Source organism: Cetorhinus maximus, chromosome 19, assembly GCF_964194155.1.
Source record: "Cetorhinus maximus chromosome 19, sCetMax3.hap1.1, whole genome shotgun sequence".
NCBI classification, from domain to species: Eukaryota; Metazoa; Chordata; class Chondrichthyes; order Lamniformes; family Cetorhinidae; genus Cetorhinus; species Cetorhinus maximus.
The window spans coordinates 88,084,577-88,099,905 of NC_135897.1; the positions used below are offsets into that span (position 1 = coordinate 88,084,577).

Consider the following 15,329-nt stretch of genomic DNA (forward strand, 5'->3'; position numbering starts at 1 on the left):
ATTTATATGGCTAGTCCATTTCAGTTTCTGGTCAATGGTAACCCCCAGGATGTTGATAGTTCCCAGGCCCTAAACTTTGGAATTCCCATCCTAAACCTCTTTAGCTCTCTCTCCTCCATTAAGTCACACCGTACGACCTACTGCTTTGACCAAGCCTTTGGTCACCTCTCTAATATTTCCTTATGTGACTCCGTATCAAGTTTTGTTTGATAATGCTCCTGTGAAGAACCTTGGGATATTTTACTACAGTCAAGGTGCTAAGTAAATGCAAGTTGTTGTTGTTATTGATGTTGCATGGGGAGATGGTGGCATCGTGGTAATGCCATTGAGCTTGTAATCTAGAGGCCCAGACTAATGCCCTGAGGGCATGGGTTCAAATCCCACCACAGCAGTTGGTGGAATACAAATTCAATTTAAAAATCAGTATTATTAAGTTCAGTAATGGCAATTATGAAACTGTCATTGATTCGTGTGAAAACCCATCTGGTTCACTAATGTCCTTCAGGGAAGGAAATCTGTTGTCCTTACCTGGCCTGGCCTGCATGTGACTCCAGAGCTGCAGCAATGTGGGTGATTCTTAACTGCCCTCTGAAATGGACTGGCAAGCCTCTCCCTTTAAGGACAATTAGTATTAGGCAACAAATGCTGGCCTTGCCAGAGCTGCCCACATGCCATGAAAGAAAAAAGCAATAAAATGCTGGATCTGAAATGCATCTTGATGCTTCCTCAGAAGTGACTGGTAAAGTCCTCCATAATTTTCTCCCATTCTCTCGCCGCAGGTTCCCACCAAACTATCGTGTCTTAATGATGTTGGTTGAAGGATAATTATTTGCTCATCTTCAAATGATGCAGTGGGATTTTTTATGGTCACCTGAGAGGGAAGATGGAGCCTCGGTTTAATATCTCATAGGAAAAACCTTTCCTCCACAGGAACAGTGGCTTCACTTTTAAAAGCACTTCTTTGCTTTACAGCATTTTGGGAGATCCTTAGGCCATGAAAGGTACCGTATAAATGCAAGTTCTTTCATTTGTACAGTGGGGACATTATGTGGGACGTGAAGATGTGACTGTCTTCATTTGCTTCGTCCATTGGCCATTGTCAGCCATGGATCAGTAGGTAACACTCTCACCCCTGAGTTAAGGAGGTCATGAGTTCAAGTTTCGTTCCACAGAGTTGACTACATAAATTCCTGCAGAATCCCTGAGAAATGTTTAGGCTTCCCTTGCTCTGGGACTCCCTTCCTTCCGCTGTTCTTCATGAACATGTGACCCTCCCGAAACCCCTTCCTATAACTGACCTGAACTGAATGTTCCTGGCTGCAAGCTACCTGCTGCTCCTACGTATTTCAGATGGTCAGCTGACCAGGGACCATGCAGATGATGGCTAGGAGTTAAAATCACCCAGGCCTTATGATGCCAGGGACAGGGCAGGGAATGGGTTGGCACTGGCTAATTCCCATTTTGGCTGAAAATTGGGCTTCATGATTTCTATGGGTCAGTTCTGAAATATAGTGGAGGTTCTCCCAGTCTTCCACTGTAACTTGGGTATGAGCAAAAGAAAAGAAAGATGTGAACAAGAAAAATGAAGACTTGCATTGATATAGTGCCATTCATGACGTCAGCACATCACAAAGTGCTTTACAACCAATTAAGTACTTCTTTGATGCTGTAATGTAGGATATGCAACATTCAATTCACACTCTCCAATCTCCCACAAAGAGCAATGAAATTATGACCAGGCCATCTTTTTTTTAGTGACACTTTAGGAGTGAAAAATGGCCAGGACACCAAGAATACTTCCTCTGTTTTTCTTTGAATTAGTACCATGTGATCTTTTACATGGGCTTGAGAGGGCAGACTGGGCCTTAGATTAGCAGCTCCTCCAAAAGGTGGTTGAAGCTGTGAATGTGAATGGAGTTACATTGGCGAGGCCAGGAGTTATGAGTGGGGTGCTGGGGTCGTTGATATTTACAATGTCTGTGAAGAGCTTGGAGCTGGGCATAGAAATGAAGCTGTCTACCTTAGCAGGAGACACCATAATGTGGGAGCTTCAGCATGTATGTCTATGATCCTTATAAATCAGCATGTGCTGCTTCTATGATCAAAGCCATGGAAAGAGGGAAGGTTGCGGGGGTGGTTGACACAGGAAGGCTCTTCTTTATATCAAGACATGTGAACATGATTGCAAATTGACCATAAACAGGTTTCACAACATGAAAGACATTTATTTCTTTTTTCTGAGGGTGCAGTGAATTAACATTGATTGTCACCTGATATTTTTCGATAAAATTCAGAAGCCGCTAAGATTAAAATGCTCCATTTTCTCTTGTTATGCAAAGGCTTAGCAGTTGCAAGAATTACCTTTTGGCTCTGACCATTGTAGTTCCATAACTGTTATATAACTCATATTGGCTGGATGCAACATTAGATGATTTCAGGAGTTATTAGCTGAACAGATTTTGCTGCATCTGCACCTTCTATCTACAATTATATGGAATGATGATCTTTTAACAATGAGGCATTCTGCCTGTAGCACCCCTACCAAACGAACAATTAGTGGTGTACTTGCTAATGTTTGTTTTGCCACTGTTAACTAATTAGATCTGTTAAATACTTGAATCACAGCCACAAAAACCTTTTTTACACACTAACGTGATTATGTCAATGAGATACAGGGAGCAAAGCGTGGAATATTACATTAAAACATAGCCGCAGAGTAAAATGTTGGTTTAAATTGCTTAAGGAGCATTTTATCATCGAGATCGATACAGTAAATGGAAATAATTCAGTGTATGGAGGATTCTCATCTAAAAGGAAAATTGCCTTTGTTTTCGAGTGGGAAATTATGTAAAGAAATTCAAACCAAAAACAAACACATAGGATTAATTTGCTGCAGTCTTTATCGCAGGCTACATTTCCATAACTGCATTCCTTAAATAGAAACACTTGCATTAAAATAACGCTTTATCACATCTCCCAGAAACATCTTAAGGCATTCACATACAGCGGGTTAGAGTGGCTGTTGTGTTGTAGGCAAACACAAGAGTCATTTTACACACAGAAAGATCCCACAAACAGCAATGAGATGAATGGCTAATTAATCTGCTTTTGTTAGTGCAGCAGGAAGAATCTTAACCAAGACAGCAGGATAAATTCCTGATTATCTTTCAATGTTCTGCTACCTCTAAGGGTCAGCAACATACCGTTAGCTCAGTACTACACTGGGGCATCAGCATGCATGATATTGTTGAAATCCTCAAGTGAGGCTTAAACCAAGATCTTCCAATCCTGACCTCCTGCTCATCCCCAATTTTCATTATTCCACCACTGGCAGCTGTGTCTTTTTCTGCTATGCCCTCTAGCTCTGGAATTCGCTCCCTAAGCCTCTCCACCACTCTATTTCTGCCGTCCTTTAAAATGCTCCTTAAAATCTACCTCTTTGACCGAGCTTTTGGTGACCTGTCCTAACACCTCCTTGCCTGGCTCAGCATCAAATTGGTAATGCTCCTGTGAAGCACCTTGGGATGTTTTATTATGTTACAGTTGCTATATAAATGCAAATTTTGTTGTTGTGATTCAGAGACAAGCGGGTGTATTCCTGCAAAGCAGCTCCTATTCTTCCTCTGGCTGAAACTGGGATTCAGAAAGCTATCTCCAGGGGCCTGTGAAATCATCGGCTTACAGTTTGTATGTATACTGTTTGCATGTTCGGTGAGATACCAAGGGATAAACCAAGATCCTCCAGTCCTGGCCTCCTCATGCCCATTTTTCATTGCCCCACCATTGGTTGCTGTGTCTTTACCTGCAATGGCCTCTAGCTCTGGAATTTGCTCGCTAAAACTCTCCACATCCCTGCACTAAAGGGCTGCTTTGGGCTGCTTTAGAGTGCTTAAGTTGGAGTTTGGTGAGTGGGGGACTTTTAAGGGTTAAGTTAAGGGTTAACTTCGATCTAAACCCTAGTCTTTCTTCAATTTAACAATTAACTAAAAGTTGCTCTTTGGGTTGGGAGAAGATGAGTTTGAGGCCAGCTTTAAAATTGGTTATACAGGCTCTGCTGGCAGCTGCAGCTAGTTAATTAGATAGCTGGCTTAAACAGGTTTTCAGAAGTTAGATTCAGAGGGCATAAAAGCAGACTATCTACAGTGCTGCCTTGTCTGCACTGGAGGGCTGCTTTGGGCTGCATTAGAGTGCTTAAGTTGGAGTTTGATGAATGAGGGACTTCAATGAAGAGGGAAGGAGTTGATCCTTTCATTTTCCACCTTTCATCAGAAAGAAGAGTGGTGGCCTTAGGGGAGTAGGACCTGGTGAGTAATTCTACTGCCCTTAATATTCTCTAAACTAGAGGAAGTAAAAGTAAAGGGAGTAATTTAAGGGTAAGTCATGGCAGGGCAGCTCGGCCATGTGGAATGCTCCTCCTGTGTGATGTGGGAAGTCAGGAATGCTTACAATGTCCACAGCGACAACATGTGCAGGAAGTTTCTCCAGCTGCAGCTACTCAAAACCCACATTTCACAGCTGGAGCTGTGGCTGGAGAGCATCTGTGAAAATGAGATCTTCATGGATAGCACGTACAGTGAGGTGGTCACACCACAGGTAAAGAGTGCACAGGCAGAAAGAGAATGGGTGACTGCCAGACAGAGTAAAAGCACTCAGCAGGTAGTGCAGGAGTCCTCTGGGTCCATCTCCCTCTATAACAGACTTTCTGTTTTGGATACTGCTGAGGAAGATGGTTTCTCAGGGGCAATAAGCAACAGTCAAACCTGCGGCACCATGAGTGGCTCAGCTGCACAGCGGAGGTGTGGGGAGGGTGGGAGAAAAAAGAGTGGGAGAGCAATAGTGATAGGGGATTCTATTGTAAGGCAAACAGATAGACATTTCTGAGGCCGCAGACATCACACCAGAATAGTATGTTGCCTCCCTGGTGCCAAGGTCAAGGCTGCAGGACATCCTGAAGGGAGAGGGTGAACACCCAGAGGTCATGGCCCATATTGGTACCAACAACATAGGTAAAAGGAGGGATAAGGTCTTGAAAGCAGAATAAAGGAGCTGGGAAATAAATTAAAAAGCAGGACCTCAACAGATTACTCCCAGTGCTATGTGCTAGTGAGATCAGGAACAGGAGACTAGACCAGATGAATGTGTGGCCAGAGAGATGGCGTAGGAGGGAGGAATTAAGATTCCTGAAGCATTGAGACCAATTCTGGGGAAGATGGGACCTGTACAAGCCGGATGCATTGCACCCCAGCAGGACTAGGACCAATATCCTCACAGGGGTATCTGCTAGTACTGTGGGGAAGGGTTGAAACCAGATTGGCAGGGAGATAGGAACCTGAGCAGGGAGACACAAGAGAGGAAACAAGGATAGGAATGAAAGACAGAAAAGTAGAAAGCAAACATGGAAGGCAGAGGAAACAAGGTCTAGCAGCATATAGGGCCAGAGTACAAAAGAAAAGTGTAAAAAATGTTATAAAGTCAAGTCTAAAGGCACTGTATCTGAATGCACAGAGCATTCACAATAAGGTAGATGAATTCACAGCACAAATAGATGTAAACTGGTATGATATGATAGTGATTAAGGAGACATGGCTGCAGGGTGACCAAGGCTGGGAACTGAATATCCAAGGGTACTCGATATTTAGGGAGGACAGGCAAAAAGGAAAAGGAGGTGGGATGTTATTATTAGTTAAGGATGAAATCAGTGCGATAGTGAGAGGAAATAGGCTCAGAAAATCTAGATGAAGATGGGTGGAGCTAAGAAGCAACAAAGGGCAGAAAACATTAGTGGGAGTTGTCTAAAGGCCTCCAAACAGTAGTGATAAGGTAGGGGGTGGCATTAAACAGGAAAAATAGAGATGCATGTAATAAGGGTGCTACAGTAATCATGGGTGACTTTAATCTACATATAGACTGGGCAAACCAAATTAGCAATAATTTTGTGATGGATGAATTCCTGGAGTGTGTACGAGATAATTTTTTAGACCACTATGTCGAGGAACCAACTAGGGAATAGGCTATCCTATATTTGGTATTGTGCAATGAGAAGGGGTTAATTAATAATCTTGTTTAGCGGTGTCCTTTAGGGAACAGTGACAATAACATGATAGAGCTCTTCATTAGGATGGAAATTGAAGTAGTCTGATTCTAAACTAGGGTCCTAAACATAGGAAACTACAGAGGCGTGAGGTGTGAGTTGGCTAATATAGATTAGGGAACTTCATTAAAAGACATGATGGTGGATAGGCAATGGCTAATATTTAGGGAACAGATGTATGCATTACAACAGTTATACATTCCTTTCTGGCACAAAAACACACCAGGAAAAGCAGCCCAACCATGGCTAACAAAAGAAATTAAGGATTGTATTAAATCCAAAGATGAGTCATATACAGTTAGAAAAGGTAGCAAGCCTGAGGATTGGGAGCAGTTTAGAATTCAGCAAAGGAGGAACAAGAGATTGATTAAGAGGGGAAAAATAGAGCATAAGAGTAAACTTGCAAGGAACATAAAAGCGGACTGTAAAAGATTCCAGAAATATGTAAAAAGAAAAAAATTAATGAAGATAAATGTAGGTCCCTTACAGTCCAAAATAGGAGAATTTATAATTGAGAACAAGGAAACGGCAGAGCAATTAAACAACTACATTAGCTCTGTCTTCGTGGAGGAAGACACAAATAACTTTCCAGAAATGCTAGGGAGCCAAGAGTCTAGTGAAAAGGAGGAATTGAAGGAAATTAGTATTGCTAAAAATATATTGCTGGAGAAATTAATGGGACTGAAAGCCGATAAATCCCCAGGGCCTGATAATCTACATCCCAGGGTATTAAATGAGGTGGCAGTGGAAATAGTGGATGCATTGGTTGCCATCTTCCAACATTCTGTGGATTCTGGAACAGTCCTGGAAGATTGGAGGGTGGCAAATGTAACCCCACTATTTAAAAAAGGAGAGAGGTAGAGAACGGGGAATTACAAACTGGTTAGCTTAACATCGGTATTTGGGAAAATGCTAGAGTCTATTATAAAGGATGTGATAACAGGACACTTAGAAAATATCAATGGGATTAGACAAAGTCAGCATGGATTTATGAAAGGGAAATCATGTTTGACAAACCAACAGGAGTCTTTGAGGACATAACTAGCAGAATAGATAAGGAGAACCAGTGGATGTGGTGTATTTGGATTTTCAGAAAGCTTTTGATAAAGTCCCACATAAGAGATTAGTGTGCATAATTAAAGCATATGGTATTGGGGGTAATATATTGGCATGGATTGAGAATTGGTTAGCAGACAGGAAAAAGAGAGGAGGAATAAATGGGTCTTTTTCGGAGTGGCAGTACTGCAGGGACCAACGCTTGGGCCCCAGCTATTCGCAATATGTATCAATGATTTGGATGAGGGAGCCAAATGTAATATTTCCAAGTTTGCTGATGACATGAAACTTGTGGGGATGTGAGTCGTGAGGAGGATGTTAAGTGGCTTCAAGGCAATTTAGACAAGTTGAGAGAATGGGCAAATACATGACAGATACAGTATAATGTGGAAAAGTGTGAAGTTATCCACTTTTGTAGGAAAAACAGAATGACAGAGTATTATTTAAATGGTGATAGATTGGGAAATGTTGATGTACAAAGGGACCTTGGTGTCCTTGCACACTAATCACTGAAAGCAAGCATGCAGGTGCAGCAAGCAGGTAAGAAGGCAAATGGTACATTGGCTCTCATTGCGAGAGGACTTGAATATAGCAAGGATGTCTTACTGCAGCTGTGCAGGGCCTTGGTGAGACCACACCTGGAGATTTGTGTGCAGTTTTGGTCTCCTTACCTAAGAAAGGATGTATTTGCCACAGAGGGAGTGCAGCAAAGGTTCACTAGAATGATTACTGGGATGGCAGGATTGTTGTAGGAGAAGAGACTGGGCTAACTAAGCCTGTATTCACCAGGGTTTAGAAGAATGAGAGGGGATCTCGTTGAAACGTATAAAATTCTAACTGGCTGGATGCAGGCATAATGTTTCCTCTGGCTGGGGTGTCTAGAACAGGGGGGTCACAGTCTCAGGATATGGGATCTGCCATTTAGGACTGAGATGAGAAGAAACTTCTTCACTCAGAGGGTGGTGAACCTGTAAAATTCTCTACCACAGAGGGCTACGTAGGCCAAGTTACTGAATATATTTAAGAAGGAAATAGATAGATTTCTAGACTCTAAAGGCGTCAAAGGGTATGGGGAGAGAGCAGAAGTATGGCGTTGAGATAGAGGATCAGCTATGATCATATTGAATAGCGATGCAGGCTCGAAGGGCCGAATGACCCACTCCTGCTTCTATTTTCTATTTTTCTATATGGCGCAAAGGTGGTTAAATAAAGTTGAACTACAGATGAAGTTGAACCACAGATCCAGTACAATTTGATGGAATGAAGGAACAGGCTCAACAGGTTCAATGGCCAACTCCTGGTCCTGTGTTCCGTGGTACATTATAAAATCTATATTTTGTAATAGCAACTTGCTGTGGCTCAGTTGGTAGCCACCTTACCACTGAGTCAAAAGGATGTGAGTTCAGGGAAATAAGTACAAAACCAATCTGACGCTGTAGTAGAGAGCTGCTCTGTCAGGGCTGCCATCCCTCTGATGAAGTATTAAACTGAGACCCAGTCTTCTTTCTTGGGTAGACATAAAATATTTCATGGCTCTATTTTGTGGAAGAACTTGGGAGCGCTCTCAAGTATCCTAGTTAATATTCGATCCTCAACCAACATCACTGAAAAGATCAAAGGAAAAAGGATAAAACGGGAGGGATAAAAAAAGGATAAAACAATGAATAAAAATGAAAATAAATAAATAAATAAAAATTTAAATAAATTTAACCCCTTTTTAAAAATGTACTTTTATTTTTTTATCCCTCCTTTTTTATCTCTTTTTTTAAATCCTTTTTCCTCAACCACTGCCCCCTCCCCAAAAAGGGCCATCTGTTGCTTGTTCCATGTTGTTCTTTCACTGAGTGCTTACCCTTGTTCTGCTATTAAGATATTCTGCTTTCTTACCTTTATGCCAAGTCTTCACCACTACCATTAACACTCCCTTTGTCTTGTGTCCATGACATCTTAGTCAATCTCTCTTTAGCCCCCACCTGTCGCTGACCTTCTATCCTGCTCAAACCCTCCCCACCTTCCTTAAGCAGTACAAATTCCATCACATTTCTACTTCTCTTTAGCTCTGAAGGAGAGTCATATGGGCTTGAAACATTAACTCTGCTTCTCCCTCCACAGATGCTGTCAGACCTGCTGAGTTTTTCCAGCATTTTCTGTTTTATTTTGCCATAAAGATCATCTGGTTGTTGTCACTTTCCTGTTTGTAGGCAAATTGGATGCCACATTTCCTTCATTGTAATAGTGACTACATTTCAGACGTGCTTCATTGGCTGTAAAATGCTTTGGAAGGTTGTGAAAAACATCATATGAATGCAAGTTCTCTCTTTTCTATTTCTGATGCAGTATAAGGATAAAAATGTCACTGTGAATGCCCTGGTTGGCTGTGAACAGCCAATATTGTTGCTCTGACAGTTGTTGTAGGAACAAACATTCACAGTGCCTGAGTACCTCAATATCCTGGGCTGTCTGTGAGATCAGCAGTGATCCTATGGCAATGAAGGGAGCCTTGGGCAATGATATCTCCAAGACAAGGGGGGTGGGGTGGTAATGGAATGTGTGAGAATCATTCAGACATGTTTGTGATGGTCTGGAACATGTTAGCTTGGTCATCTGTGTTTATAGTAATAAAATGATCAGAAGAGTTTAAGAGAGCAATATAACCATGGTAACAGGCTGATTAGAAGAGATTGAGAAAGATTAATGCATTTGTCTGGCTCCATAATGTTTTTCTGTTGTCTCTCTTATATATCATTGTTTTGCCATGATTTATTGGTGACATGCACGAATGCAAAGTCAGAAGTAAGAATTGACTAAGAGATGTGAATGAATCATAGCATTGTATTCACTCATAGTGGAATTGTGAAGTACAAATACCCAATGAAGACCTGGCCCTGCATTGCTTCAATGTCATGTGTGTTCATGACCTGGTATTTTAAGTGACAAGACAAACTTGAACAAGAAAGCAGTCCAACTGCAGTAGCAACTTCTCAAACTGTGACTCAGCTTGCAGGGGGTACTTGGGAGTGCACTAATAATTGTAATTTGCAACCCCAAATCCTATCCTGTAGTACAAGCTGAATTGATGCTTGGCTAGTTTGTAAAGTTGAAGGACAATTTTCTAAAGCAACTTAAATGGATGACCATATCCCTTTAACTGGGATATCACTCTATGCAAATTTACTGGAACCCAGCAGCAACTTAAGGGGAAATGACACCAATTTACATCTTTTGCAGAAAAGTGGGTGGAACAGTAGAGAATTTGGGATAAAAATTCCAAGTAATAAAAGCAGAATTAGATTTATTCATTCAGAATAATTCTTTTTATCTTGAATTTGTACTGAACTAGGGCTTTTCATCAACTTGGAACATCGTAAAGTGCTTTACAGCTAAAGAAGTACTTTGCTAAGTGTAGTCACTTTTGTAATGCAGGGAATGTGACCGCCAATTTCTGCACAAGAAGATCCCACAATAACAATTTGCATTTATATAGTGTCTTTGATGCAGTGAACTATCCCAGGATGCTTTGTAGCAGTGTTACAAAAGAGAATTCGACACTGAGCCACATAAGGAGATATTAAGACAAGTGACCAAAAAGCTTGGTCAAAGGGGTAGCCTTTAAGGAGTATCTTAAATGAGGGGAGACAGGTAAAGAGGCAGTCAGGTTTAGAGAATGAATTCCAGGCAGCGGAAGGCACAATTGCTGATGGGGGAGCGATTAAATTTGCGAATATAGAAGAGGTCAGAATTGGAAGTGTGCAGAAGTGTTAGAGGGTTATAGGGCTGGAGTAGGTTACAGAGACACACAGCAATAACATACACGACCCGGTATATTATTTTAATAACGTTGTTTGAAGGATAATTATTAGCCAGCTCTGCCCTTCTCGTTCACATGGACAGGCAGCAGGCCTCAGCTTCATGTCTCAATTTTTTCGTTTCATGAAAATGTTGTTGAGGTAGAAGATCAGCCATGATCTAGACCGATGGCAGAGCAGGCTTCGAGGGGCCGAATGGCCTAAATCCAGCTCCTATTTCCCTTGTCCCTGTGTCTCATCTAAAAGACGGAACCTCCAGCTGTGCAGCACTCCATCAGTACTGAACGGAGTTATAAGCCTGGAATTCGTGATCTTCAGTGTGGGAGACATAAACACAACCAGGGTGGGAGAGCCAACAATGAGCCAAGCCTGACAAATTCAGCAAACATGGATGGATTTATGGATTGTTATACCTCAAACCCTGGGGGGAAAAATTGCCAGGAACCTCTGAAAATAGAAGCAGGATTTGACTTACTCTGTTACTATAAACTAGAGCGGGATAGGGTTAGAGGTGATCTGGTATACATGATGAAAGGGCTGGATTGCCCGCGTTTTCATAGACCCTCAGTCGGTTCACCGGTTGGGGAGAAACAGGCGACATGCATTTAAACCGCACAAGCGTAGCAAGGGCCTGGATCTTGGGCGGTTCTTGGTTTCCCAGAGTATAGGGAGCCTCTGGCACAGGGTTGGGGGAACCCCCTGGCCCGGGGGTGGGGGGGCACTTTTTCATCCGGCCCGCGGTGAGATTTCGAAAAATATGTCAAAGAAAACAATCCCTAAATAAATAGTCACCGAGCAAAGAAAACACAGAGTCTACACGCTTGCCAACAATTTCATGCAATTTCAGCAAAGCCTATTAATAAGCAACCGCCTTAACAGGCAATCAGCTGTTGGCCAGGCCAAAAAACATTTGCTGGTTCTACCCGTCTTGTAAAAACGCTGCACGACCGAACCATAATGTATCGCTAATTACTTTGAAACACGTCCAGGACCAAACAAGTACCGAACCGCGTAACGTGCCTGAGCCAATTGTGAGTGAAATATAATCTACGTGGCTGAGAAACCAATATTTTCTCTATAACTTTTTCTCATCCAACCTTGCTCAGACCATCTTCTCAATATCTCTGCGCACTGACAGTTCACCCAGAGAGTAGCGCATCTGTGAGACACACATTTCGATCAGGGAAGTAACTATTGCAGTTAAATCAGTTAATCTTAAAAAGCAAAGCTGCTCACACCAGAAGTAGTGACTCTTATAAGGTGACATCCACCGATGGTTAGAGGTTACCTCACAGCGATCAAGTATAGTTTGGGATGGTGGAATATTAGCTTCTCTGCTCGTTCTCGCCAAAATCTCCCGCCCCCCAGGGTAGAATGAGATTGTACCTTCACTCCCTCCCATGTATTAACATGGCCTCTGTTAAGTGGTTCATATTTTATTCTTGTTTAATATAACGGAAAATGCCACTGTCCTGTTCTGCCATTGACACTCTGTTTCTGGCTCTAAGTTGGAAATCCAGAGTTCAATGGCATCTTATGAATCCCTGAGCCGTTTACCTGATTCTGTGAGTTTTTTTTTTAAACCAGTTCAAGGCTACGCATTGCCTGACGGGGAGGGGGGCATCCTGTGATATTCCCGCTGTTAAACAGTGCGCTCATTTTATTACCGCTTCAGTCGGCATTCAGTGCAGACCCGCTTCTGCTCTTTCAAAGAGACCCTGTCCATTTCTGTTTGCTGCCACTCTCCCCGTAACACCATGGGGATTGGGCCTCAGGACCATACTCTCCCTGGAGGATGAGATAAGGAGGATACCAGGGCATATGGGAGGACCACCTCATAATGAAATCTAGTCCCGGAACCTCATGGGTTCAGCAAGGGAGGCAAGTTCGGACTGTGCCATCTATTTATTGATCATTCATGGGATGTGGGCGTCGCTGGCTAGGCCAGCATTTATTGCCCATCTCTTGAGAAGGTGGTGGTGAGCCAAACTCCACCGTTTACAGGGCACCGCCAGCGGCAGTCACTGCCCACAGTGATCATGCCTCTGGCGAACACGGCAATGATGGGCAGGAGGTTTTGGAAGCGACCGTAATGCATTCCGAAGCATCAGTCATTGTCAATGGCCTAGAACCTACAATAAGAAGGCTCATAGGGAAAAGCAAACTCAGCCATCGCGTTAAAGCAGTGGCTGAGTTAAACGTTTCTGTATCTCTCTGGAAGTAATATATATATATAAATTAAGTTGGTTTTAATGTGTGTATGGCCAGCGATTGATTTTGTCTGGCTGCGGGTGGCCCCTGGTAAGAAAAAGGGTCCCCACTCCTGCTCTGCAAGGTGTTGTCTGCTGGTGTGATGGGGACTGACTCCACACCCCTTCAACAGGGAGCTGCAGCCAAACTTGGGTGGAACGTAGGTCGCATCATAGGGAAGGGACATGGATTCACAGTCAAATGTACCCATGATCAATGTGACCTCTCGGATTGCTTTGGACCCCCTCCCCTGAGGGTCTCGGAGAGGAAATGTTGTAGCTTCCCGGCCCTCCTTTCTTCCAGGGGATGACATGGCTGGGAGGGGGTGCGGTGCGAAGCGGAGAGGTGTCTATTTAAGATGCTCCAGCCATCTAAGAGTGGTGGGGCAGGTTGGATAGACCTGCCAGACTTCATATAAAGTGTTTTTTTTTGTGTCAGAGGACTGACGCAGCCAGTGCGAAAAGCAAATGCTGGTTAATGTGGCTGTGTGAGATTCCATCTTTGCCAGTGTGTGTCACAACATGCAAAGCAGTGGGTACCTGCACCCATCCCCAGTTAATTCATTCGCAATTATTTCATAGTGTGTTCGAAAACGCAAACGGGGGGCGGGAGAGCAAGAGAGGGACAGACAGAATTAGTGCACAGATGCAGAGGAGGTAGTGTGCATTGCTGTCAAAGGACTCTTCACAGCCAGCCAAGCCTGCTCATACTGCAAATCAGCATCTTACAAACGACCCGAGTTAATGGAGTCAGCCCAGTTGGATCACGGCTCGGCCTCCGCGAATTGAAACCTCCAGGTCATGCACTCACTGAAGGAACTTACGTGCCGTTCTCGGATTCTTGAAAGCACCCCCCCTCCTCCTCCTCCTCCTCCTCCCCCCTCCCCCCTTCCTCCTCCTTCTTCTCCCTCCTCCTCATTTCCTTTACGATTCCAGGATCATATTCACCACGTTCAGCATGAGCCAGGGCTGGCAAAATACTGTCAGAGTGCCGTTGGGGAATCAATGTCGTTTGACAAGTACAGGACGATCGCAAGTTCCCGCGTGATTATACAGGGTATCAAGGCCGAGAGAGAGAGAGAGAGGGGGGTTGGGGGGGGTGGTGGTGGGGAGGGGGGGTCTGACCGCGGCTTAATGCTGTGTCTGCAACGCTCTCTTTCGGATTTGGGGACTGATATTTTCACCTGGGAAAAGATCACCATGTCTGCTATTGCCTATGTGCTGGGTCTGATTGGTCAGTGATGTCCAATGACACTGACGCAAGCTACACAACAGATACCTGGTAAGTTCTGTGTGTGTTTGTCTCATTGAAGGAAACAGAGAAAACATAGTTTTACACATTTTTTTAAAAAAAAAGATGGACCTAAATTTCTAACGTGTCTATATAATCTGAGCCTGAGCCGTGACATTTGTTCTGAAAGACATGAATATTACACCATTTCTGCTAAGACTTGTTGCACACTCAATGCCTAGAATTAAGTGTCATGAAATGTTTAATAACGATTCAATCTTAATTAGCCTGCAAAGATGCATTGACTCAGATTCGGGAGTGTTAACCTATACCTGACAAGGACTTGGTTAATGTCTAACAGTTTATCAAGTGTTTGGATTATATTGACATCACGCCCATATGCAAAAGGGGAGGTGACATGAACTGAACATTGTTCTGAGTCCGGGTTCAGTGATCCCGAAGATTTACCTGTAACGCCGTGATCTTACATCCTCTTTGTTGGGACTCAGGTTTATTCGCAAGTTGACCTCGCACATCCAGCGATTGGCACCGCTCTGGTCAGATAAACCACAATCTTTGCAACCCTTCCCTCAATGCAGGGTTACTGAAGCCAATGGTGTTTTTTTTTTAAATTTTAATCTGAAGTTGAGGAGGGGCTGGGTGGGTGGGGTGTGGTGGGAGATACGGTGTGTCTTTTAAAGAGCAGCTCGGTGAGGCGATGCTCGCCTCTCGCTGTTCGCCGGAGAGGTCACTCGCTGCTTTCTTGCTGTAAAGTCCCATCCACCCAGTGAACGTCAGACAACTGACCACAAGTGCAGCTGACCTGCCGGGCGCTCGACGTGGCTTAAAATTGTTGAAAGGCAAAAAGCCGGGGTGGGGGGTGAGGGGTTTGTTGG

The 15,329-nt window shown here is 43.5% G+C and overlaps 1 protein-coding gene across 1 annotated transcript in view; it reads left to right on the forward strand.

The window, feature by feature from the left end:
* Window positions 1-14,321: 14,321 nt before the first annotated feature.
* The window catches only part of LOC144694011 (neprilysin-like), a 215,060-nt gene continuing 214,052 nt past the window's right edge, over window positions 14,322-15,329 (forward strand). Inside the window, exon 1 of the mRNA XM_078564334.1 lies at window positions 14,322-14,484. The gene's annotated coding sequence lies outside the window, so the exon portion shown is untranslated. The remainder of the gene's footprint in view (window positions 14,485-15,329) is intronic.